Source organism: Balaenoptera physalus (assembly GCF_965194825.1).
Source record: "Balaenoptera physalus genome assembly, chromosome: 20".
NCBI classification, from domain to species: Eukaryota; Metazoa; Chordata; class Mammalia; order Artiodactyla; family Balaenopteridae; genus Balaenoptera; species Balaenoptera physalus.
In genome coordinates this window covers 39,937,446-39,963,957 of record NC_138901.1, presented here as the reverse complement: position 1 = coordinate 39,963,957, position 26,512 = coordinate 39,937,446, and the positions used below count along the sequence as shown (strand labels likewise).

The 26,512-nt window shown below is 39.7% G+C and overlaps 1 protein-coding gene across 1 annotated transcript in view; it reads right to left on the bottom strand.

Moving 5' to 3' along the window:
- Window positions 1-26,512, bottom strand: part of PRR11 (proline rich 11) — a 276,060-nt gene that overhangs the window by 158,736 nt on the left and 90,812 nt on the right. The gene's annotated exons all lie outside the window — the stretch shown is intronic.

The following is a 26,512-nucleotide window of genomic DNA, read 5'->3' as shown; positions in this document are numbered from 1 at the left end:
TTCTTCTTTTCCAATTTGTATTCCTTTTATTTCTTTTTCTTCTCTGATTGCTGTGGCTAGGACTTGCAAAACTATGTTCAATAATAGTGGTGAGAGTGGACCTCCTTGTCTCGTTCCTGATCTTAGAGGAAATGCTTTCAGTTTTTCACCATTGAGAACGATGCTTGCTGTGGGTTTGTCGTATATGGCCTTTATTATGTTGAGGTAGGTTCCCTCTATGCCCACTTTCTGGAGTTTTTAATCATAAATGGGTGTTGAATTTTGTCAAAAGCTTTTTCTGCATCTGTTGAGATGATCATATGGTTTTTCTTCAATTTGTTAATATGGTGTATCACATTGATTGATTTACATATATTGAAGAATCCTTGCATCCCTGGGATAAATCCCACTTGATCATGGTGTATGATCCTTTTAATGTGTTGTTGGATTCTGCTTGCTAGTGTTTTGTTGAGGATTTTTGCATCTATATTCGTCAGTGATATTGGTCTGTAATTTTCTTTTTTTGTAGTATCTTTGTCTGGTTTTGGTATCAAGGTGATGGTGGCCTCATAGAATGAGTTTGGGAGTGTTCCTTCCTCTGCAATTTTTTGGAAGAGTTTGAGAAGGATGGGTGTTAGCTCTTCTCTAAATGTTTGATAGAATTCACCAGTGAAGCCATCTGGTCCTGGACTTTTGTTTGTTGGAAGATTTTTAATCACAGTTTCAGTTTCATTACTTGTGATTGGTCTGTTCATATTTTCTATTTCTTCCTGGTTCAGTCTTGGAAGGTTATAGCTTTCTAAGAATTTGTTCATTTCTTCCAGGTTGTCCATTTTATTGGCATAGAGTTGCTTGTAGTTGTCTCTTAGGATGCTTTGTATTTCTGCGGTGTCTGTTGTGACTTCTCCTTTTTCAGTTCTAACTTTATTGATTTGAGTCCTCTCCCTCTTTTTCTTGATGAGTCTGGCTAATGGCTTATCAATTTTGTTTATCTTCTCAGAGAACCAGCTTTTAGTTTTATTGATCTTTGCTATTGTTTTCTTTGTTTGTATTTCATTTATTTCTGCTCTGATCTTTATGATTTCTTTCTTTCTGCTAACTTTGGGTTTTGTTTGTTCTTCTTTCTCTAGTTCCTTTAGGTGTAAGGTTAGATTGTTTATTTGAGATTTTTCTTGTTTCTTGAGGTAGGCTTGTATAGTTATAAACTTCCCTCTTAGAACTGCTTTTGCCACATCCCATAGGTTTTGGATCGTCGTGTTTTCATTGTCATTTGTCTCTGGGTATTTTTTGATTTCTTCTTTGATTTCTTCAGTGATCTCTTGGTTGCTTAGTAACGTATTGTTTAGCCTCCATGTGTTTGTGTTTTTTACGTTTTTTTTCCCTGTAATTGATTTCTAATCTCATAGCGTTGTGATCAGAAAAGATGCTTGATATGATTTCAGTTTTCTTAAATTTACTGAGGCTTGATTTGTGACCCAAGATGTGATCTATCCTGGAGAATGTTCTGTGCGTACTGGAGAAGAAAGTGTAATCTGCTGTTTTTGGATGGAATGTGCTATAAATATCAATTAACTCTATCTGGTCTATTGTGTCATTTAACGTGTGTCTTTCCTTATTAATTTTCTGCTTGGATGATCTGTCCATTGGTGTAAGTGAGGTGTTAAAGTCCCCCACTATTCTTGTGTTACTGTCGATTTCCTCTTTTATAGCTGTTAGCAGTTGCTTTATGTATTGAGGTGCTCCTATGTTGGGTGCATATATATTTATAATTGTTATATAATCTTCTTGGATTGATCCCTTGATCATTATGTGGTGTCCTTCCTTGTCTCTTGTAGCATTCTTTGTTTTAAAGTCTATTTTATCTGATATGAGTATTGCTACTCCAGCTTTCTTTTGATTTCCATTTGCATGGAATATCTTTTTCCATCCCCTCACTTTCAGTCTGTATGTGTCCCTAGGTCTGAAGTGGGTCTCTTGTAGACAGCACATATATAGATCTTGTTTTTGTATCCATTCAGCAAGCCTGTGTCTTTTGGTTGGAGCATTTAATCCATTCACGTTTAAGGTAATAATCGATATGTATGTTCTTATTACCATTTTTCTTAATTGTTTTGGGTTTGTTTTTGTAGGTCCTTTTCTTCTCTTGTGTTTCCCACTTAGAGAAGTTCCTTTAGCATTTGTTGCAGAGCTGGTTTGGTGGTGCTGAATTCTCTTAGCTCTTGCTTGTCTGTAAAGCTTTTGATTTCTCCATCGAATCTGAATGAGATCCTTGCTGGGTAGAGTAATCTTGGTTGTGGGTTCTTCCCTTTCATCACTTTAAATATATCATGCCACTCCCTTCTGGCTTGTAGAGTTTCTGCTGAGAAATAAGCTATTAACCTTATGGTAGTTCCCTTGTATGTTATTTGTCATTTTTCCCTTGCTGCTTTCATTAATTTTTCTTTGTCTTTAATTTTTGCCAATCTGATTACTATGTGTCTTGGTGTGTTTCTCCTTGGGTTTATCCTGTATGTGACTCTCTGTGCATCCTGGACTTGGGTGGCTGTTTCCTTTCCCATGTTAGGGAAGTTTTCGACTATTATCTCTTCAAATATTTTCTCGGTTCCTTTCTCTCTCTCTCTCCTTCTGGGGCCCCTATAATGCGAATGTTTTTGCATTTAATGTTGTCCCAGAGGTCTCTTAGGCTGTCTTCATTTCTTTTCATTCTTGTTTCTTTATTCTGTTCCGTGGCAGTGAATTCCACCATTCTGTCTTCCAGGTCACTTATCCGTTCTTCTGCCTCAGTTATTCTGCTATTGATTCCTTCTAGTGTGTTTTTCATTTCAGTTATTGTATTGTTCATCTCTGTTTGTTTGTTCTTTAATTCTTCTAGGTCTTTGTTAAACATTTCTTGCATCTTCTCGATCTTTGCCTCCATTCTTTTTCCGAGGTCCTGGATCATCTTCACTATCACTATTCTGAATTCTTTTTCCGGAAGGTTGCCTATCTCCACTTCATTTAGTTGTTTTTCTGGGGGTTTGTCTTGTTCCTTCATCTGGTACCTAGCCCTCTGCCTTTTCATTTTGTCTATCTGTCTGTGAACGTGGTTTTTGTTCCACAGGCTGCAGGATTGTAGTTCTTCTTGTTTCTGCTGTCTGCCCTGTGGTGGATGAGGCTATCTAGGAGGTTTGTGCAAGTTTCCTGATGGGAGGGACTGGTGGTGGGTAGAGCTGGCTGTTGCTCTGGTGGGCCGAGCTCAGTAAAACTTTAATCCGCTTGTCTGCTGATGGGTGGGGCTGGGTCCCCTCCCTGTTGGTTGTTTGACCTGAGGCGACCCAACACTGTAGCCTACCTGGGCTCTTTGGTGGGGCTAATGGCAGACTCTGGGAGGGCTCACGCCAAGGAGTACTTCCCAGAACATCTGCTGCTAGTGTCCTTGTCCTCACGGTGAGACAGAGCCACCCCCCGCCTCTGCAGGAGACCCTCCAACACTAGCAGGTATGTCTGGTTCAGTCTCCCCTGGGGTCACTGCTCCTTCCCCTGGGTCCCGATGCGCACACTACTTTGTGTGTGCCCTCCAAGAATGGAGTCTGTTTCCCCCAGTCCTGTCAAAGTCCTGCAATCAAATCCCTCTAACCTTCAAAGTCTGATTCTCTAGGAATTCCTCCTCCCATTGCCGGACCCCCAGGTTGGGAAGCCTGAACCTTCACTTCAGTGGGTGGACTTCTTTGGTATACGTGTTCTCCAGTTTGTGCGTCACCCACCTAGCAGTTATGGGATTTGATTTTTAATGTGATTGTGCCCCTCCTACCATCTCACTGTGGCTTCTCCTTTGTCTTTGGATGTGGAGTATCTTTTTTGGTGAGTTCCAGTGTCTTCCTGTCTATGATTGTTCAGCAGTTAGTTGTGATTCCGGTGCTCTCGCAAGAGGGAGTGATCACACCTCCTTCTACTCTGCCATCTTGTAGCAATCTCCTCTTTGCTTGGTTGGTAGTTCTATTTTTTTTTTTTTTTTTTTGGCCTCAATGCATGGCTTGCGGGATCTTAGTTCCCCGACCACGGATTGAACCCAGGCCCCAGCAGTGAAAGCACCAAGCCCTAACCCCTGGACCACAAGGAAATTCCCGTATTTTTAATTTTTTGAGGAATCTCCATACTGTTTTCCATAGTGGATACACAAATTTTCATTCCCACCAACAGTGCGTGAGGGTTGTCTTTTCTTCACATCTGTTGCCAACACTTATTATTTGTTGCCTTTTTGATAATAGCCATTCTGACAGGTATGAGGTCATGTCTCATTGTGGTTTTGATTTGCATTTCCCTGACGATTAGTGACGTTGAGCAAAGATGCTCATGCATCTGTTGGCCGTCTGTATGTCTTCTTTAGAAAAATATCTCTTCAGATCCTCTGCCCATTTTTTAATCAGGTTGTTTATTTTTTTGATATTGAGTTGTGTGAGTTCTTTGTATATTTTGGATCTTAACCCCTTATATAATTTGTAAATATATTCTCACATTCAGTAGGTAGCATTTTTGTTTTGTTGATAGTTTCCTTTGCTGTGCAAAAGCTTTTTAGTTCGATGTCATCCCATTTGATTATTGTTGCTTTTGTTTCCCTTGCTTAAGGAGGCATATCCAAAATTTTTTTCCCAAGACTGATGTCAAAGAGCATACTGCCTATGTTTTCTTCTAGAAGTATTATGGTTTGGGGTCTTACATTTAAGGATTTAATCCTTTTCAAATTTAGTTTTATACATGATGTGAGAGAAAGTTCAGTTTGATTCTTTTGCAGGTAGCTGTCCCATTTTCCCAACAACATTTATTGAAGAGGCTGTCTTTTCCCCATCTTTTCCCCATTCTTGCCTCCTTTGTCATATATTAATTGTCCGTTTAAGTGTGGGTTTATTTCTGAGCTCTCTATTCTGTTCCATTGATCTATGTGTCTGTTTTTGTGCCAATACCATACTGTTTTAATTACCGTAGCTTTGTAATATAGTTTGTAATCAGGGCGTGTGACACTCCAGCTTTGTTCTTTCTCAAGATTGTTTTGGCTATTTGGGATCTTTTGTGTTTCCATAAAAATTTTAGAATTCTTTGTTCTGGTTCTGTGAAAATGTCATCGGTATTTTGATAGGAATTTCACTGAACCTGTAGATTGTCTTGGGTAGTATGGCCATTTTAACAATATTAATTCTTCCAATCCATGGGTAGGGTATAACTTTTCATTTTTGTGTGTGTATGTGTTTTCTTCAATTTCTTTCATCAGTGTCTTACAATTTTTTGAGTACAGGTCTTTTACCTCCTTAGTTAGATTTATTCCTAGGTATTTTATTCTTTTTGATGCAATTGTCAATGGGATTGTTTTCTTAATTTCTCTTTCTGATAGTTTGTTGTTAGTGTATAGGAACACAACAGATTTGTCTATATTAATTTTGTATTCTGAGCTTTACCAATTGATGAGTTCTAGTAGTTGTTTGGTGACATCTTTAGGATTTTCTATGTATAGTATTACATCATCTGCAAACAGTGACAGTGTTACTTTGTCCTTTGAAATTTGGATTTATTTTATTTCTTTTTCTTGTCTGATTGCTGTGGCTAGGACTGCCAATAACATGTTAAATAAAAGTAGTGAGAGTGGACATCCTTGTCTTATTCCTGATCTTAGATGGAATGTTTTTTCAGCTTTTCACCACTGAGTATGATATTAGCTGTGGGCTTGTCACATATGGCCTTTATAATGTTGATGTATGTTACCTCTATACCCACATTTGTGGAGAGGTTTTTTTTTTTTTTTTTTTTTTTTTGGCTGCGTTGGGTCTTCATGGCTGTGCGTGGGCTTTGTATAGTTGCAGTGAGCAGGGACTACTCTTCGTTGCGCTACACAGGCTTCTCATTGCAGTGACTTCTCTTGTTGCAGAGCACGGGCTCTAGGTGCACGGGCTTCAGTAGTTGTGGCACACAGGCTCAGTAGTTGTGGCTCATGGGCTCTAGAGCACAGGCTCAGTAGTTGTGGCACACGGGCTTAGTTGCTCCGCAGCATGTGGGATCTTCGCGGACCAGGGCTCGAACCTGTGTCCCCTGCATTGGCAGGCGGATTCTTAACCACTGCGCCACCAGGGAAGTCCTGTGGAGAGTTTTTAATCATAAATGGAAGTTGAACTTTGTCAAAAGCTTGTTTCTGCATCTATTGAGATGATCTTTTATTCTTCAGTTGTTAATGTTGTGTATTACGTTGATTGATTTTCACATATTGAATCATTCTTGCCTCCCTGGAATAAATCTCATTTGATCATGGTGTGGGATCCTTTTAATGTACTGTTGAATTTGTCTTGCTAATATTTTGTTGAGGATTTTTGCATCTTTGTTCATCAGTGATACTGGCCTGTAATTTTTGTGTGTGTGTGTGATATCTTTGTCTAGTTTTGGTAACAGGGTGATGCCGGCCTCATAGAATGTGGCAGTCTGATAGGTGTGGCTGCCCCCGGTCCTGTTGCTTGCCAGGCCCTGCCTTGTGCAGAGGCTGCCAGCTGCTGGTGGGTGGGGCCAGATCCCAGGGTCTTTGGCTGCAGAGCCCTGGAGGCCCTGGAGCTAGTATTGGCCTGCTGGTAGGCAGGGCCAGTTCTTGACATGGCTGGGTGTGGGGTCTGGGGTGTCCTGAAGCTGTATCTGCCTGCTGGTGGGTTGGGCTGGACTCCAGGGTCACTGGCTGAGGGGCCCAAAATGTCCCAGAGCTGGCATTGGCCAACTGGTAGGTGTGGTCAGGGCCCAGGGGGTCCTAGGGCTGATGCTGGCTTGCTGGTGAGTGGCCTGGGTTCTGACATGGCAGGCTGTGGGGCTGAGGTGGTCCTGGGGCTGTTGTCCATCTGCTGGTGGGCAGGGCTGGGGCCCAGGGGTTCTCAGAGCTATTGCTGGCTGCTGGTGGGCAAAGCCAGGTCCTGGAGTCTCAAAGCAGGGTCCTGAAGGCTCCAGGGGTAGTACCTGTGCACTGTTGGGCAGGGCCAGGTCCTGGGCCCTCTGGTGGATCAGGCTGGGTCCCGGGGCAGCAGGACACTCAAGGAGTCCTAAGGCAGTCGGCCTGCTGGTGGGTGTGGCTATGTCCCCACCTGGATAGATGCTTGGCCTGAGGTGTCCCAGTTATGGTGCCAACAGGCTGGTGGGTGGGGCCAGGTCACAGCACTAATAAGCTAGAGGAAGACTCCAAAATGGGGCTTGTCAGCACCAGTGGTAGAATGAGCTCCCAAAATGGCTGCCACCAGCATCTATGTCCCCAGGGTGAGCTCCAGTTGCCTCCTGCCTCTATAGAAGGCTCCAAGATCAGCAGGTGGGTCTGACTTGGGCTTCTTTCAAGTTACTATTTCTGCCCTGGGTCTCAGAGCATGTGAGACTTTGTGAGTGAGTTTTTTTGTTTTTTGTTTTTGTTTTTGTTTACATGGCCATGCCACACAGCCTGTGGGATTTCAGTTCCCCAACCAGGGATTGAACCCAGGCCATGGCAGTGAAAGGCCAGAATCATAACCACTAGGCCACCAGGGAACTCCCCATGAGTGAGTTTTTTAAGAGGGGAGTTTCTATTTCCTACAGCCCTCCAGCTCTCCCCAAAGTAAGCCCCACTGTCCTTCAAAGCCAAATGTTCTGGAGGCTCTGGGCTGGGGAGACTGATATGTGGCTCGGACCCCTTTCTCCTTATGGAGAACCTCTGCAATTGTAATTATCCTCCCGTTTGTGGGTCGTCCGCCTGGGGGTATGGGTCGTGACTATACCACATCTCCACCCCTCCTGCCATCTCACTGTGGCTCCTTCTTTATATCTTTAGTTGTAGAAGATGCTTTCTGCTAGTCTTCAGGTCTTTCTCACCAATAGTTGCTCTGTAAATAATTGTAATTTAGGTGTACCCATGGGAGGTGGTGAGCTCCGTGTCTTCCTACTCTGCCATCTTGCCACTCCTCTGATTAAGACCCTGACATGTTTTTAACTGGACCACTTTGGCTGCTCTGTTGAGAAAAGACTGAAGAAGAGCAATGGAAGAAGCAGAGCAGGGAAAAAGCAGGGAAAGCTTTTGCAGTAATCCAGGAGAGGGATGGTTTGGGCTTGGGTCAGGGTTGCAGCAATACAGGAAAAAGTCAGAAGGAGTCTGATATTGCATACATTTTGAAGGTAGATTTGACAGGGTACTTTCATGGGATTGGGGTAGAAGAAAAAGAGAGTATCAAGCATCGTTCCAGATTTTTTGCACAAACTTTTTGGTATAATTGATCACACAGAGAACCCGGCAGGAGTCAATCCTTCAAACCTCAAAATAGTAACATAAAGTTTAGGAACTATTCCATGTGAATATTCCATGTGAAAACTTTTCTGTAATAGCCTTGAACCTACTTACACCTGTAATCAAAAAAATCATTTCTACTGGAGGAATTTAAGCCAGTTTACAATTATAACTGACAAAGAGTGGCTTTGTTTATGTCTCCTCCAAGGGCTCTAAATGCTTGACAAATCCCCCATGGCCAGTTGCTTCACCTCAACTACAAAGCCACTTCAAAAACAGAGAATTAAGAGGTGTGAAAGAGGCATGAGAATCTAGGTCAGGAAAGCTAACGCCCGTCTCATAAGAAAATAGGGCAAAGCTATCTGCAATGCTTAGTTAAGGTAAATAGAACTCTGGGTCTTACAAAACTGTTCAAAAATGACCTAAACAAGAAACAGAAGTACCCCTCTTATTTCCTACTGCAAGAGCAAAATTAAGGGAATTGCTTAGGGCATTCACAGAATGAAATGATCCTGGTCAATAAAAAGTTCAAGATTAATATTAAATATGCACAACACAGCTGTTGGGCTTTCTCAGAAAATTATCCAAAATGCTTATGAGCCAGTTTTCCTACATGACAACAGCAAAACCCCATGGATTTCTGTCTTTATTACCTGAATAAGGGGGTAAGATAAGTGCACACTACAATTTGTGTCACCCTACTCTGAAAGAGTGGAATTCAGAAACTTTCAAGTGACAGGAAAAGTGTGAATAATCATCAGCAAGCTACACTAGAAATGAAAGCATGAGGAAATGGCATCTTTTGCTGGCTTGTCCTGGTGCCCACATCTTCAAGTCAGCAGCCAGAACTGAGGGTGGAACTTGAGATTGCTGCAGGTTCACCAGTGCAAAGCTGGTTTGATCATTCACATGAGGATTAAAGCCACAGACTTGGCCTCATCACCAGGTCCTAATTAACTGAACTAACTAGTCCCTTATATCAGGGATTAGCAAACTATGACTCATGGGCTAAATATTGCTTGGGTTTTTTTGGGGGTTTTTTTTTGGGTTTTTTTGGATAGCCCACAAGCTAAGAATGGTTTCTACATTTTTAGATGGTTGAAAAACTCAAAAGGAGAAGAATATTTTGTGAAATGGGAAAATTACATAAAATGCAAATTTCAGTGTTCATAAATAAATTTAAATTGGAACACAATCCTACTTATCCATCTAGGTAGGCTCTCTGGTTGCTTTTGCATTGTAACAGCAGAGTTGAGTAGTCATGACAGAGACCCTATAGCCTGCAAAGCCTAAAATATTTACTATCTAGTTCTTTACAGAAAGTTTGCCAACTACCTACTCGAGATCACACTGGTATATACAATGTAGAAATCACAGTTGAAGGAATTTATATTTCCAAAATGCAATTGAGGACATATCGTAGAAATGGAAAAGCACAGAAACAAAACTCTTTAATGCTGCATGTATATAGCTTTTACTTGCAGCACTTGGTGTTCATTCTTTCCAGGCAGTAGAAAGGAGAGTGATCACTTTTCCAAGTAAGGAAAGGGATACTAATCCATTTAATCAGCTAGAATCAGATACTATTCATGTTTTCTGCTCTCAGATTGTTCTTTTCCATGGTGAGTTAGTAAAAGACAAAAGGGTGCTTAGAGACAGAAAATAGACAATGATGATTCAGTCAACATGCACACAGGTGGATTAAAATTTTAGAATGGATTTTCAGAACAGAGACCTTGCCTGTCTTTTTTCACTATGGTACACTAGAACCTTTACATGTGAGAACTCCAATATTTGTCAAATACTTGTGAGCACTCAAATATCTGCACATACTTATGAAGAAAGTTGGCTACTATATCTCATACTTTCTTCAAGCAACAAATGAGCCATTTGGTTCTTGGCTTCTGATTGTTTTGGGGAAACTGAACCAGCAACACTTGAGACCTCTGCTCAGTTTCAGGATTAGAGTCCTCAGGAACCTAGTGGCCCCTTGTCTCCCTCTCTGTGCTTATGTCAAAGGGCAAGTATAGTTATTATTGAGTGAAGTCTCCACAGGAAGATTTATTTCTGATTCCAACTTACTGGGTTGGCCAACATCAGACAAGCCTTGGGCCAGTATAAATGGAGTCATGTTGACGACACTTTTCAACCTCTATACCTCCTCTTCCTGCAGTCAAAGCTCTTTCCTTCTTGAAGAGTTTTTCAAAGACCAAAACAAAACAAAACCCAAACCAGAATGCTCTTATTAACACACAGGAAGCCATTTTATCTTCAATAAATACTGAAAGAAATTCATAGATCCCTTACCTAATTTTTTTAAATTGCAAATATGGGATTAACTAAATTATCTGAAATATTAACCCTGAAGAATGTTATTGTTGTTGTTGTCTACTCAAAAAGAGAGTTTCCATAATTCAGTTTCTCTTTCCTAACTCTTTTCAACTTGACGTTTTAACGAAGATCTATCATGTACCTCCTATGCGTTTTGCCAAGTTGGGAAAGAGGTAAATAGCAGAGGTGAATGAGATGAGTTTCCTGTACTCCAGAAGCTCAAGGCAATAAAAGCTGTTTTTTGTGTGTGGCTGTAACCCCAAGGGAAAGTGAAATAGATGCCTTCGCTACACATTGCAGACAAAAAGAAAAATGTAAGAAATCTCTACTCCACTGGACAGAATTTACTTTAGTTTTATGACACCAACAAAAATTCCAACGAGAGCACTTTGGAGCGTTTATGCTATCATTGAAGACCTTTCAAAGATTGTTGTCTAAGTAGTCTTAAGAGATAAACAGCCAGAACACTGCCGGTTCTCCAAAATATTAAGTACAAATGCACTACCAGCTAAGAATAAAAATTTTCCTTTTGCCTACCATAACAAGACAGGAAATACAGAGAACTAAGTCAGATCTCCAGATTCTCTCCAAGTTCAGATACTAAATCCTTATTGTGTATATCATGAGCTTTGCCTTTGAAAACCTCGGTGTGAATACTCTGTGATTTATTTGATCATCGACCCTGGGCAATTCTTGGCACTCTCTGAGCCTCTGTCTCTTCATGATTACCTCACAGGACTTCTGTGAGAATCAAGGAAGACATATATAAAAATGCCTTATAAATTATAATTCCTGGGGCTTCCCTGGTGGCGCAGTGGTTGAGAATCTGCCTGCCGATGCAGGGGACACGGGTTCGAGCCCTGGTCTGGGAAGATCCCACATGCCGCGGAGCAACTAGGCCCGTGAGCCACAACTACTGAGCCTGCGCGTCTGCAGCCTGTGCTCCGCAACAAGAGAGGCCACGATAGTGAGAGGCCCACGCACCACGATGAAGAGTGGCCCCCGCTTGCCACAACTGGAGAAAGCCCTCGCACAGAAACGAAGACCCAACACAGCCAAAAATAAATAAATAAATAATAATTAAAAATATATATATATATCTTCTAAAAAAAAATTATAATTCCTCACCAATCCCTTGAGAGTAAGAACTGCATCTTACTCCTTATCAAATCCCCAATGTCTAGGACAATGCCTGGTATGTAGAAGACACTTAATTTTGACTGAAGGAATACTTTACTATATAAGTATCAGTTATTATGCAGCAACTTTTACTATAGTTTGTGGATTAATAACAGGGTAGTAACCAAATATAAGATGCCAAGTTAGAAACTGTCCTTGGACCATTAAGCTCTTATTCTGAATCTTTCTCTCTAAAAGATGATATTCCTTAAACAACAAGGTCCTACTGTATAGCACAGGGAAATATATCCAATATCCTGGGATGAACCATAATGGAAAAGAATATAAAAAAGAATGTATATATGTGTATAACTGAGTCACTTTGCTATACAGCAGAAATTAGCACAACTTTGTAAATCAACTACACTTCAATAAAAAAATAATTAAAAAAATATTAAAGATATAGAAACCTAAATAAATAAAATATGATTTTCCTGAGGGTAGGGTCCAACCACAGAGTTTTATACACGTTAGACACTCCACATGTGTGTATTAAATTAAGGAAATTGAGGGAATTCCCTGGTGGTCCAGTGGTTAGGGCTCTGTGTTTTCACTGCCGAAGGCTGGGAACTAAGATCCTGCAAGCCGCGTACAGCGGGGGGGAAAAAATGCACTTCTCAACTCCTCTGTGAAGCACTTTTTAAAAAATTACTTCAGATTACAATGGTTCTTATTAGAGTCAAGAGTTGATGCAGGGGCTACGGGTTCAATCCCTGGCTGGGGAAATAAGATCCTGCAAGCTGCGTGGTGCAACCAAAAAAAAATTAAAAAAATAAATAAAGGAAATTGAATGTGCGCTTTTAAGGAAAAATGTCACTCCAAGGCTGGTAGTGCTGATGCCTATTATTTTGAAGATAATTTTATAACAATATCAGTTGGATATTGTGCTTAGAGCTTTCTCAGCAGTTTGCAACGACCCAACCACATTTCTCTCAGATTTTCTGAGAATAATGGCATACACTTGTGAAGCAGCTTGCCAGAGTTCAGTGATATGAAACAGTTCTTCTCCTCAAGAAGTGGCAAATTCTGATGGGGCTCAAAGTCACACTGGCATCTCATTAACTCAGGTTCCAATTAATTAAACTAACCAGAGAGTAAAATGGCAAAGATATCAGGCAATTAAAAGATCAAGTAGGATTGGAGGCTCTGGGGATGAAAAGCAGCATGGATAAATTCTAAAGATCAAATACCTTTAAAACTTTTTGTTTAAAACAAAACATTTACTTTCAAAGTTTTTTGATTTTCTCTAACTTGTCTATTTATATTATTTGCTGCTATTTCTTTTGGATTTTTTTTTTCACGATTTGTATGAGCTCTGCGTACACTAAAGAACTTAATCCTTCAGCTACCATATGTGCTGCAAATATTTTTCACAGTTTGACTTGAGGGTATTTTTGGACACATAGGAAATTTAAATTTTTAATACTTCATTGGGATATAACTCATGTATCATACAATTCCAGAAGATTTGATTTTTATATAGTCAAAAGTATCAATTTTCTTCTTTGCTTTTTGATTTTATTTTCTTCCAGTTTTATTGAGGTATAATTGACATACAGCACTATGTATAAGGTGCACAGCAATGATGTGACTTATATACATCATGAAATGATTATCACAGTAAGTTTGGTGAACATCCACCATCTCATATAGATACAAATTTTTAAAAATAGAAAAAAAATTTCCGTGTGATGAGAACTCTTAGGATTTATACTCTTAACAACTTTTATATGTAACATATAGCAGTGTTAGTTGTGTTTATCATGTGGTACATTACATCCCTAGTACTTATTTATCTTATAACTGGAAGTTTTTACCATTTGACTACCTTCATCCAATCCCCCCAACCCTCGCCACCTCAGGTAACCACAAATCTGATCTCCATTTTTTTTTAGTTTTTGGCTGCATTGGGTCTTTGTTGCTGCGCGTGGGCTTTTCTCTAGTTGCGGCGAGCAGAAGCTACTCTTTGTTGCGGTGGCTTCTCTTGGTGCGGAGCATGGGCTCTGGGTGCACGGGCTTCAGTAGTTGTGGCTTGTGGGCTCTAGAGCCAGGCTCAGTAGTTGTGGCGCACGGGCTTAGTTGCTCCATGGCATGTGGGATCTTCCCGGACCAGGGCTTGAACCCGTGTCCCCTGCATTGGCAGGCGGATTGTTAACCACTGAGCCACCAGGGAAGCCCTGATCTCCTTTTATATGAGTTTGTTTTTGAAGTATAATTGACCTACAACACTATGTTAGTTTCTGTTACACATGGTGATTTCATGTTTCTATACATTTCAAAATGATTACCACAATAAGTCTAGTTACAATCTGTCACCATACAAAGATATTACATACTTATAAACTATATTCTCAACACTGTACATTTCATACCCATAACTCATTTATTTTGCAACTAGAAATTTGTACCTTTAATCTCCCTCACCTATTTCTTTCCTCCCCTCCCCTGCCACTGGCAACCACCTGTTTATTCTCTGTATCTATGACTCTATTTCTGTTTTGTTATGTTTGTTCATTTGTTTTACTTTTTAGATTTCACATATAAGTGAAATCATATAGTATTTGTCTGACTTATTTCTCTTAGCATAATACCGTCTAGGTCCATTCATGTTGTCACAAATGGCAAGACTTCATTCCTTTTTCATGGCTGAATAATATTCCATTGTATATATATGCTACACCTTTATCCATTCATCTATTGATGGGTACTTAGGTTGCTTCCACATCATGGCTATCGTAAATAATGCTGCAATGAACATAGGGGTGCATATATCTGTTCTAATTAGTGTTTTCATTTTCTTCACATAAATATCCAGGAGTGAAATTATTGGATTACATGGTAGTTCTATTTTTAATTTTTTGAGGAATCTCCATACTGTTTTCCATAGTGGATGCACTAATTTTCATTCCCACCCAACAGTGCATGAGTGTTCTCTTTTCTTCACATCTGTTGCCAACGGTTGTTATTTGTTGCCTTTTTGATAACAGCCTTCTGACAGTTATGAGGCGATATTTCATTGTGGTTTTGCATTTCCCTGATGATTAGTGATGTTGAGCAAGGACACTCATGCATCTGTTGGCGATCTGTATGTCTTCTTTGGAAAAATATCTCTTCAGATCCTCTGCCCATTTTTTAATCAGGTTGTTTATTTTTTTGATATTGAGTTGTATGAGTTCTTTGTATATTTTGGATATTAACCTCTTAGATATATTATCTGCAGATATCTTCTCCCATTAAAAAGTGGCCTTTTTGTTTTGTTGTAGTTTGCTGTGCAAAAGCTTTTTAGTTTGATGTCATCCCATTTGATTATTTTTGCTTTTGTTTCCCTTGCTTGAGGAGACATATCCAAAAAAAAAAAAAAATCACTAAGACCAATGTCAAAGAGCCTACTGCCTATGTTTTCTTCTAGAACTTTCATTGTTTCACATCTTACATTTAAGTCTTCAATCCATTTAAAATCTATTTTTGTGTATGGTGTGAGAAAATAGTTTAGTTTTATTCTTTTGCGTGTAGCTGTCCAATTTTCCCAACACCATTCATTGAAGAGGTTTTCTTTTCCCCACTGTATATTCTTGCCTCCTTTGTCATAGATTAATTGCCCATTCAACTGGGCTCTCTATTCTGTTCCGTTTACCTACGTGTCTGTTTTTGTGTCAATACCAAACTGTTTTAATTACTGTAGCTTTGTAGTATAGTTCATAATCAGGGAGTGTGATACCTCCAGCTTTGTTCTTTCTCAAGATTGTTTTGGCTATTTGGGACCTTTTGTGTTTCCATACAAATTTTAGAATTATTTGTTCTGGTTTTGTGAGAAATGTCATTAGTATTTTGACAGGGATTGCATTGAATCTGTAGATTGCCTTGGGTAGTACGGTCATTTTAAAAATACTAATTCTTCCAATTCATAAGCAGGGTATATTTTTCCATTTTTTGGTGTCTTCTTCAATTTCTTTCATCATTGTCTTATAGTTCTTTGAGTACAGGTCTTTTACCTCCTTAGGTTTAGTCCTAGGAATTTTATTCTCTTTTTTTTTTTTTTTTTTTTTTTTTTTAGTTTATCTTTATTTTTGGCAGCATTGGGTCTTTGTTGCCGCATGCAGGCTTTCTCTAGTTGTGGTGAGCGGGGGCTACTATTTGTGGCGGTGTGCGGGCTTCTCATTGTGGTGGCTTCTCTTGTTGCAGAGCACAGGCTCTGCTATACAAAATCAGTTTATGAGCATTGTAGAAAATACAAAAACGTTATACTAACACAACCAAAGATTACCTTAGTGTATATTCTTTTTTTTTTAGCTGCACCATACAAGCATGCAGAACTTCCCTGACCAGGCATTGAACCCACGGCCCCTGCAGTGGAAGCACGGAGTCTTAACCACTGGACCACCAGGGAAGTCCTGTACATCCTTTTGAGATATTTTTCTATGGAAAGATATATAGATATATGCATTTTTACCAAATGGGATTATATACATGTTGCTTTATGACCATCAATTTATTAACCTCTACCTATTCATTTCAATAATTCTTCATCTCATTTAATACCCATATACAAATTTTACCAACCTCAAAATGGCCTTTACAGCTGGTTTATCAAAACCAGGATTTAGGGACTTCCCTGGTGGCACAGTGGTTGGGAATCCACCTGCTAATGCAGGGGACACGGGTTCAATCCCCGGTCTGGGAAGATCCCACATGCCATGGAGCAACTAAGCCCATGAGCCACAACTATTGAGCCTGCAAGCCACAACTACTGAAGCCCACATGCCTAGAGCCCGTGCTCCACAACAAGAGAAGCCACCGCAATGAGAAGCCTGCGCACTGCAACAAAGAGTAGCCCCCGCTCACCACAACTAGAGAAAGCCCTTCAGCAGCAACGAAGACCCAATACAGCCAATAAATAAATAAATAAATACATACATACATTTATGTAAAAACAAACAAACAAACAACAGGATTTAATCCAGAGCCACACATCTGGGTGTTATATCCCATAAGTCTCTTAAACTTGATGAAGAGGAAGCACAGTGCAGATTTTTACTGGTAAGGTAAGGTCTCTGGGGATCCTCCCCCAGTCCTTGAGAGTTTGTTCCTGGAGTACATAATGATGTTTCCACCTACAATTTGAATCATTATATGTCAGGATTGTCATAGATGTTTCTACCAAGCCTGGCAGAATCTCTGACTTGACCCTAAAGTAAATACCAGTTGCATAGGAATGTAGACGTTAAGGAGCAAAATATGACCATTTCAAAGAGAATGCAGGGGAAGAACATGGAGCAAAGAAGTGACCTCTACCTGGTCCTGCAGGAAGAAGGAATTAATATCCTCAGAAGAAAATAGGGTACTAGTGAGGCTACAGGATTTCTCTGTTGGTCGGGGATTTTTCAAGAATTGGTGCTAATAGTTTCAAGAACTCAAAAGAGGGACTTCCCCAGTGGCCTGGTGGTTAAGAATTCACCTTCTAATGCAGGGGTCTTGGGTTCGATCACTGGTGGGGGAACTAAGATCCCACGTGTCGCAGGGCAAATAAGCCCACGTACAGCAACTACTGAGCCTGTGTGCTCTAGAGCCCGAGTGCCACAGCTAGAGAGAAGCCATGCGCCAGAACGAAGATCCTGCATGCTGCAACTAAGACCCAAAGCAGCCAAATAAATAAATAAATATTTTTTAAAAAAACAACTCAAAAGAAAGACACCAGAAATTCAGAATACAGTAAAACTCATTAACTTTGATGGTTTCCTATAGGAGCTCTTCAAAAGCAATTTGCCAGATTTTAAATTTGTTTTACCAGAGCTCAGGTTTAGATATTATTCAAATCAATCTTGTTTTGTGAGAAAATTTTCACATTTGAATAAAGAAGAGGTAAGACAGAGCAGTATCATGAAAATCCTTCCCAATGCATTGTTGTAGCCTACAGTATGCTTTCACTAATGCCTCAAAATATCCCATTAATAGAATACGTTTGGATAATTAAAGCAGACTAGATTGCAAAATGAGAAAAGTAAGCTATAGAACAATATGAATAGTGTGATATGTGTGATAAAAATGGAATGATTCGTTTATACTTGAAAATATTCCAAACACATGACAGACAATTGTCATCTTTGGGATGTGGAGCTAGATAAAGAATGAGAGATCAAAAAAAAAAAAAAAAAAAAAAGAATGAGAGATCCATTTTTTTTACTCTACGTGTGTCTGTAATTGTTGGATTTAAAAAACATAACATTTTTACCCTATTATGTTTCCTGAAGACAAGAAAAATATGCTAAAAAAGTTATGTAAGTTAGAACACAGACCCTGAAAGAACATTCATTAATAAAGTGTAGTCATTTAGCTTTGTGATCCTTCCAAAGATGAGGATGAGTGGCTTCTGAGGCCATCTCCCACTCACCTCCCCATCTCTCCTAGGAGACTGTCATGAGACAGTTTCTTTAAAAATATAAATAAATAAAAATAAAAAAATAAAGTGTAGTCATTTAAATGGTGGTATCAGGATAGAAAGACTCTAGTGCAACAAAATGATTTTCTTGTAGATTAGAGGTGGACAAAGCAGCAAAGCATAAGAAATTTGAGTTGCAAACCAAAGTGGACATCAAGGAGCTGAAATGGGTTGCTTCCCATAGTTATGAAAACTCTCAATCACTGGACGAACATGACTGGAGAGTAAATACTCTTCTATCGGGGATAGAAGTATTTCTGTTTGGGTAAGCTTAGAATAGATGATCAGTAAATGCTAATGTTCTAAAAGTATTAAAAATCTAAAATATTTCCATTTATTCCAATTTTGTTTAAGGACAGATGCAATGGGAATTCGCTGGTGGTCCAGTGGTTAGGACTTGGTGCTTTCACTGCTGAGGGCCTGGGTTCAATCCCTGGCTGGGGAACTAAGATCCTGCAAGACATGTCCCCCAACCCCACCAAAAAAAAGACAGATGAAATAAACATTTATCTTCCCAAACTGTCAAGGTCTTATTAGGCCTACTAAATAACTTTAAAAATTGTTTTTAATTTTTAATTGTGATGAAATACACATAGCATAAAATATGCTATCTTAATTTTTGTTTGTTTTGGATGGAGTTTTAATAAAATGTCAGTTGGCCAGGTACACACACATAAACTTTCACAGTTTGTTTTCAAATGACTGAGGTAGTATACTTCAGCAGAAATTAGAGGCTCCTTTGTAACCTCTGGAGATAACACTGTAGATAGAAAACCCTATTTATCCACCACCCAAAATTTATCAAATCTATTTTGAACTTATTTTCTAAAACCATGTTTTTATTTAATCCATCTTAACTATTTTTAAGTTTACAGTTCAGTGGCATTAAATCTATTCACATTGTTGTACATCCATCACTACCACCTATTTCCAGAACTTCTTTCATCTTACAAAACTGAAACTCTACCCATTAAACAAAAGCTCCTCATTCCTTTCTGCCCCAGTCCCTGGCAACCATCATTCTACTTTCTGTCTCCATGAATTTGATTACTCTAGGTACTTCATATTAAGTGGACTCATGCAGTATTTGTATTTTTGTGACTGGCTTATTTCACTTAACATAATGTCCTCAAGGTTCATCCATGTTGTAGCATATTGCAGAATTTCCTTCCTTTTCAAGGCTGAGTAATATTCCATTGTATGTATATATCACATTTTGTTTATCCATTCATCTCTTGATGGCCACTTGTGTTGCTTCCACCCCTTGACTAATGTGAATAATGCTCCTGTGAACATGGGTGTAAAAATATCTTGACAAGTCCCTGCTTTCAATTCTTTTGTATATTTAGCCAGAAATGGAATTGTTGATCATAGGTAACACTGGTCTTAATTTTTTGAGGAATTGCCCTATTCTTTTTCTATAGCGGTCACACCATTTTGCATTCCCAACAGTGCACGAGGGTTCCAATTTCTCCACAACCTCTTCACTACTTGTTATTTTCTGGATTTTCTTAAATAGTAGTCATTCTAATGATTATGAGGTGGTTCTGATAACTTTTTTAAAAAATAAATTTATTTATTTGTTTATTTATTCATGGCTGTGTTGGGTCTTCATTGCTGCATGCAGGCTTTCTCTAGTTGCGGCGAGCGGGGGCTACTCTCCGTTGCGGTGCGTGGGCTTCTCATTGCGGTGGCTTCTCTTGTTGCAGAGCACGGGCTCTAGAGCACAGGCTCAGTAGTTGTGGCGCACGGGCTTAGTTGCTCCACGGCATGTGGGATCTTCCCAGACCAGGGCTCGAACCCGTGTCTCCTGCATTGGCAGGCGGATTCTTATGATAACTTTTTAAAACAAGTTGTTTGGGTGAAGTTATTTCAAAAACCGGTGAATTTGGAAAACGACAATTTTTTCTTGAGAAAAAAGTTGCCATAGTTCTTCTCAACATTTCCCAATTGAGCCAAGAGGTATTTTTCTTCCAAGATGATACCATTTATCTAAGTTTTTGATAGATCACATTTGGATCGCTGTTAGTGGTTAATCGGACCAAGTGTATCCTGTTACATTTTGCAAAACTGCCTAAATGTTTCTTATTTCAGAATCACATGACCTAAAAATGATGACTGCAGGAATATAACCAAGAAAAGGGGAAATAAATCAGCTACAGAGAAGGCACTGGGCAAAACTTGTAAAGAGTTATACAGTTCATCTGAACTTTTACTTAAGTACACAGAACTGTAGTTTCTTCATTGGTAAGTTTTAATATTTGACCTCAAAGATCGCAGAAGAGAGAAATGGTGAAATTCCTGAATTTTTTAAAACTCAAATTTCTTTATTTCATAATATGGTGAAAATGGTTAGAATGAGGAAATGAAAAAAAATCTCCTGTGTAACACCATACAACAGTTGGAAGAGGACCAGCACTGATGTATATCAAACATGAATTTGTTGAACCAAAAGTCTTACTTGGGGCTTCCCTGGTGGCGCAGTGGCTGAGAATCTGCCTGCCAATGCAGGGGACACGGGTTCGAGCCCTGGTCTGGGAAGATCCCACATGCCGCGGAGCAGCTGGTCCCGTGAGCCACAGTTACTGAACCTGCGCGTCTGGAGCCTGTGCTCCGAAACAAGAGAGGCCGCGATAGTGAGAGGCCCGCGCACCGCAATGAAGAGTGGCCCCTGCTTGCCACAACTAGAGAAAGCCCTCGCACAGAAACGAAGACCCAACACAGCCATAAATAAATAAATTTAAAAAAAAAAAAAGTCTTACTTGGAAAAGAAAGGAAAACAATTACATAAGAACTAATTTAATTCTTTTTACCACACTCTTTCCATGGTCATATTTAAGAAATTCAGTGACAAAAGTTATGAGGAAAGAACCCACCTGTTAACAGCAGTGTTCTGTGGTGAAACAGCTTTGGACTTGGTCTCTGCAGAAATAGGCTTGCATATCGAGTTTACCACCTCACTATCTGTGCAATCTTTTTGATGAGTCACTTAACCCATCTGAGCTTCTGTTTCCTCATCTGTAAACCAGAGATAACATCACAGGACTATGATAAAGATTAAATAAGATGATAGGTATGATGGCACCTGGCATACAAAAATATTGGATAAATGTTAACTTCATTCCTTTTTCCACAGTAGGGTCGGAGTTGTCTAGTTATTTTGTAGAGCTTTAAGCATGCATACTCGGGCTCTGGATAGTGTTTCTCAAAGAATGACTTGAATCAGAATTTTTCATATTCCCTCCAGAAATATGTTTCTTTCCAATCTCAGTAAAGGGCTCCACCATTCAATGATCCAGTTGTAGAACTTAAATCTACCAGTCAGCCTAGAGTTTTTCCCCTTTCTTGCTCCACCAAGTCCACTGGTTCTACCTCCAAAATACATCTCAAATCCAGCCAGTTCTCTCCATCTTCACTCTCACTGCCATATCTCTATTTCCATCTTTTTTTTCCTTTTTTGTTATATTCACTAGTTTAGTTTTTAGATCCCACATAAAAATGATAACATTCAGTATCTTTCTCTGACTTATTTCACTAAACATAATGCCCTCCAAGTCCATCCATGTTGTTGTAAATGGCAAAATTTCCTTCTTTTTTTATGGCTGAGAAGTATTCCATTGTGTATGTATATATATATATATATATATATATATATATATATATATATATATATACCACGTCTTCTTTACCCATTCATCTGTTGATGGACACTTAGGTTGCTTCTATAGCTTGGCTATTGTAAATAGTGCTGCTGTGAACATTGGGTTGCATGTATCTTACCAAATTAGTGTTTTTGCTTGGATATATACCAAGGAGTGGAATTGCTGGATCATACTCTATTTTTATTTATTTATTTATACAATATTTATTTATTTATTTATTTGGTTGCACCGACATCTTAGTTGTGGCAGGCGGGCTCCTTAGTTGTGGCTCATGGGCTCCTTAGTTGTGGCATGTGAACTCTTAGTTGCGACATGCATGTGGGATCTAGTTCCCTGACCAGGGATTGAACCCAGGCCCCCTGCATTGGGAGCACAGAGTCTTATCCACTACACCCCCCTGGGAAGTCCCAATCAGACTCTATTTTTAGTTTTTTGAGGAACCTCCATACTAATTTCCACAGTGGCTGCACCAATTTACATTCCCACCAACCATGTAATACAAGGCTTCCCTTTTCTCCACAACCTCATCATCATTTGTTATTTGTGGTTCTACTTCCATCTTGTCCTTTTCCAATCTATTCCTACTCAGCAGCAAGAATAATCTTTAAACATATACATCCCTCCTCTGCTTAAAATACTTAATGGTTCCTCATTGCCCTTGGAACAAAATGCAAATTCTTTACCATGACCTTCCCAGAAAGCCCTACACCATCTGATTCCTGCCTAGCTCTCCAGCCTTATGGTGCATCTCCAGTTTACGTTGCTCCAAGCACACTGGTTTCCTTTCTACTCTTTGAAAACACCAAGCACTCTCCCACCTTTTGCACTTGTGGTTTCTTCTGCCTCAAATGCCCTTCCCTCAGGTTTTATCTCATGTTTCAGGCTGAAATGCCACCTCCACAGAGAGGCCTTCCCTGGTCACTGAATCTAAAGTTACCACCTGCTCCCTTAATCCTCTATCACATCATTATTAGCCATGATTAAGTTGCTTCCTTGTGTGTCTTCTCTCAAAGGCAGGAACTGTGTCTTGTTACCTTTGTACCCATAACATCTTACCTGGTGCCAGACACATGGGGCACTTAAAGAGTTGTTGAATGAATGAATAACTAAGCGAATTAATGAAAAGAAAAGGGGCAAAGGCTTGAAAACCTGCATTTTGTCTAGCTTCCCCAGTGAATTTGTCACGGAATAAATAGGAAGCAGATGCATACTCAAATTAGACTAGTTTGAGTATTATTTAATAAGACATAATCTACAACGGTATGAGAAAATCACAAGGATAATAAAATGTCCAAGGACTAGTAATAGTGCTCTTACCACCCATAGAATGGAGAAAGTTTGGGAGCTGTTACTGGAACCTGGAAGGAGAGTGTCCTGGAGACAGAGCCACCTTGAAATAAGCTTGCCCTTCAGTTAAAGGACTCAGTCAGCCCAAACTGAGTTTATAGAAAGGAACCTGAGAAAAGCAGTACCATTCTCTCTCTCTTCTCTCTGTCTCAACTCATACTAGGGCTCCCCACTGGCCAAACCGGAAGGAGATTCTGACTGGGGTTAAGGATCAGATAGCATTTTACCTGTAAGGTTTTATTTCTTCTGTTAGAAAAAACTAAAGCATATAAAATAAAATATAATGTCAGTTCTGGGTGTTAGATTCACAAATGTTTAATATTAGTTTCTGTTTTTATCTGAGATTTCTGAACTTCTCAGAAAAGTGGTGGTAGTTTTCCATTTACTTCCATGTTTAACGGTTTCGGTCAGTGATGGAATATCAACCATTGATTCCCATCTCCACGGTGCTGTCAACGTTGTTTAAGTAACACTGCTATATATATAAAACAGATAACTAATAAGGATCTACTGTAGAGCACAGGGAACTCTTCTCAATAATCTGTAATGACCTATATGGGAAAAGGATCTAAAAAAGAGTGCATATATGTATATGTATAACTGATTCACTTCGTTGTACAGCAGAAACTAACACAACATTTTAAATCAACTATACTCCAATTAAAAAAAAATTGTCATGTCAGAGAACAGTACATACATTTGACATGTGGGAATTTTCTCTTCTGCAGCTTTTATTTGGAAATTTTACTTTTTATAGGATCACATCATGACGTCCCCTTCTACCTGGTTTTTGATATTTCTCTCAGCACTGAATAGTGAATTGAAGACAAGTTAGAAAAATCAGAGTGAGTGTAAAAGTTAAGAAGACCCAATCACACCAATTCTAGCCGGGTGACCTTATAAACTCCCCCAATTTTAGTTTCATCTAAAAAACGGGGATGTGATAATATCAACTACTCTACCAGGTTTTTGTGAGAAACACATGAGAATGTATGTAAAAGTGAATAAAATCGAAATAGCTATATAAATGTAACATATTACCATTATTCAGCAATACCAAAACTTTTGAACCCACTGATACTTGAAGCTTAATTTGAATTTAAACGTTTGAAAAGGCGTTTGGGTTTGTTTTTTTTTTCTCCTTCTCTAACAACCTATGGGCTTGTTTGGTATCATCTGTCTATGTAAATCTCCAAGTAGGTATCCTAGGAAACTAAGAAATACACAGCGGCTCCTCTCTGACAATTCCAGGCCACACTAGATTTCCTATTTTAGCCCCTCCATGGTCAGCTACAAGTGCTTCCTGCTCCAGCTGTCTCAGATTTCCTCAATTTACCCGTCCTATCTCCACCTCCTCCCACAGGTAACCAATCTCCAGCTCTTCCACTTTGACCCCCCCCATCCCCCCCTGTTATGGACTGAATTGTGTCCCCCCTCCAAGTTCCTATGTTGAAACTCTAAACCTCAGTGTGGCTGCATTTGGAATTAGGACCTTTAAGGAAGTAATTAAGATTAAATGAGGTCATAAGACTAGGGCCCTAATCTGATAGGACTGATGCCTTATAGGAGAAAGAGACACCAGAGACCTCTCTGTGTGCATATAGAGAAAAGGCCATGTGGGGATATAGCAAGAAGGAGCCATCTGCAAGCCAGGAAGAAAGGTCTTACCAGACACCACCCCTCCTGGTACCTTGATCTTGGACTTCTGGCCTCCAGAACTGAGAAAATTAATTTCTGTCATTTAAGCCTCCCAATCTGTGGTATTTTGCTATGGCAGCCCAAGCAGACTAATACACTACCTTTAGTTCTTCTATTTTCTTTCAAGTGCAAAAACATGCCAGTGTTGTACACTCTCAGTCTACCCTGGAGTATAAGAAAGAAAGATACCTCTTCCTCCTCCTCTCTCAGCTCTCGATTACCTACTGACTAGGCCATACATACCAAGGAGGGCAAGAATTGTTCTGTATGGTTTACATACATCTGTAACCCAAGCACCTGGCTTGGCAGGCATTCACAAATATTTGTTGGATAAATTACAACCTATTCAGTCTTGAAAGGGATCTTTGCCCACATTCTTGTCTCTCCAATATTTCCAGTCTCTCTCCACTAGCTCCTTCACATTTTCACACATTTATAAGCCTCCCCATTTAGGACACAACTCACTTGATACTGCTGCCTTTTCAAATGTCTTGGTTCTCCAGTTTCTTTGAATAAGTGGCTGACTTTTACTAGCCTCATTTAGTACCATTCAGTCCTCTTCCCCCTCGCAGTCTGGTATCAATTCCATCAACTATAGGGATAAATAAACCCCAGTTAAGGAGGCCTCCTTTTAAACCAGATGCAGTCATCCTTTCCAGCCCTTGCCTTCCTTGACCTCAGTGTCCTATTAGGGACACTGCTGATAACCACTTTCTTAAACTCTCTTCTTTCATGCGGTTGAGGACACTCTACTTCCCTCCTTCTCAGGCCACACCTTCTCTGTTTCCTTTGAGCGTATTCTAAGGCTTAACTCTCTGCTCACTCTTTTCCCCCACTCACTTTTTTCAAGAGTTCTTTTACTCTCCTAATTCAAATTATCAACACGTTTGACTCTTGATAAATCACAGCTGAATTGATTTCATTTTAAATGCAGAATCTCAAGCCTCGAATTAGCACTCAGCACATCCCAAGAACCCCACTATGTTTCTCTAACAGGAACACATTCCCACTTCCCAAGGTGACTATGACAGAAAGGCTCCTGTTTCCTCAAAACTTTTGCACCCCTTTCTCCATTCCCAGTTTTAGCAAAGACCTTGTCTCACCTGTCATCGAGAAATTAGAAACCATTGGATGAAAACTCTAATCTTCCCACCAACAAAGAACAAAGCCCTGCTTTTATTTGTACCTTGATTTTTTTCATTTACAAGGGAGGAAGTGTCCTTCTTCCCATGAATAGCTAAGCTCTTCACTAGTCACATCCTGCTCCTCTTTTTTTTTAATTTTTATTTTTTGGCCACCCCCGGCGGCCTGTGGGATCCTAGTCCCCCAACCAGGGATCGAACCTGCGCCCGCTGTTTTGGAAGTGCCGAGTCTTAACCACTGGACCACCAGGAAAGTCCCGCCTCTTCTTTTTATTCTTAGTACCCACCAAGCTCTTTCCTGCCTCAGGGCCTTTGCATAAGCTCTTCCATCTGCATAGAGCGCTCTTCCTCCTATTCTTTGATTGGTTCATTCCTCTTGCTTTAGATCTCAGTGTAAATGCCACCTCCTCAAAGAGGCCTACCTTGACCATTTTACCTAGAATAAGCTTGACTTTGTTCTTCCTTATCTCAGTCCCTTGTTTATGTCCATAATATT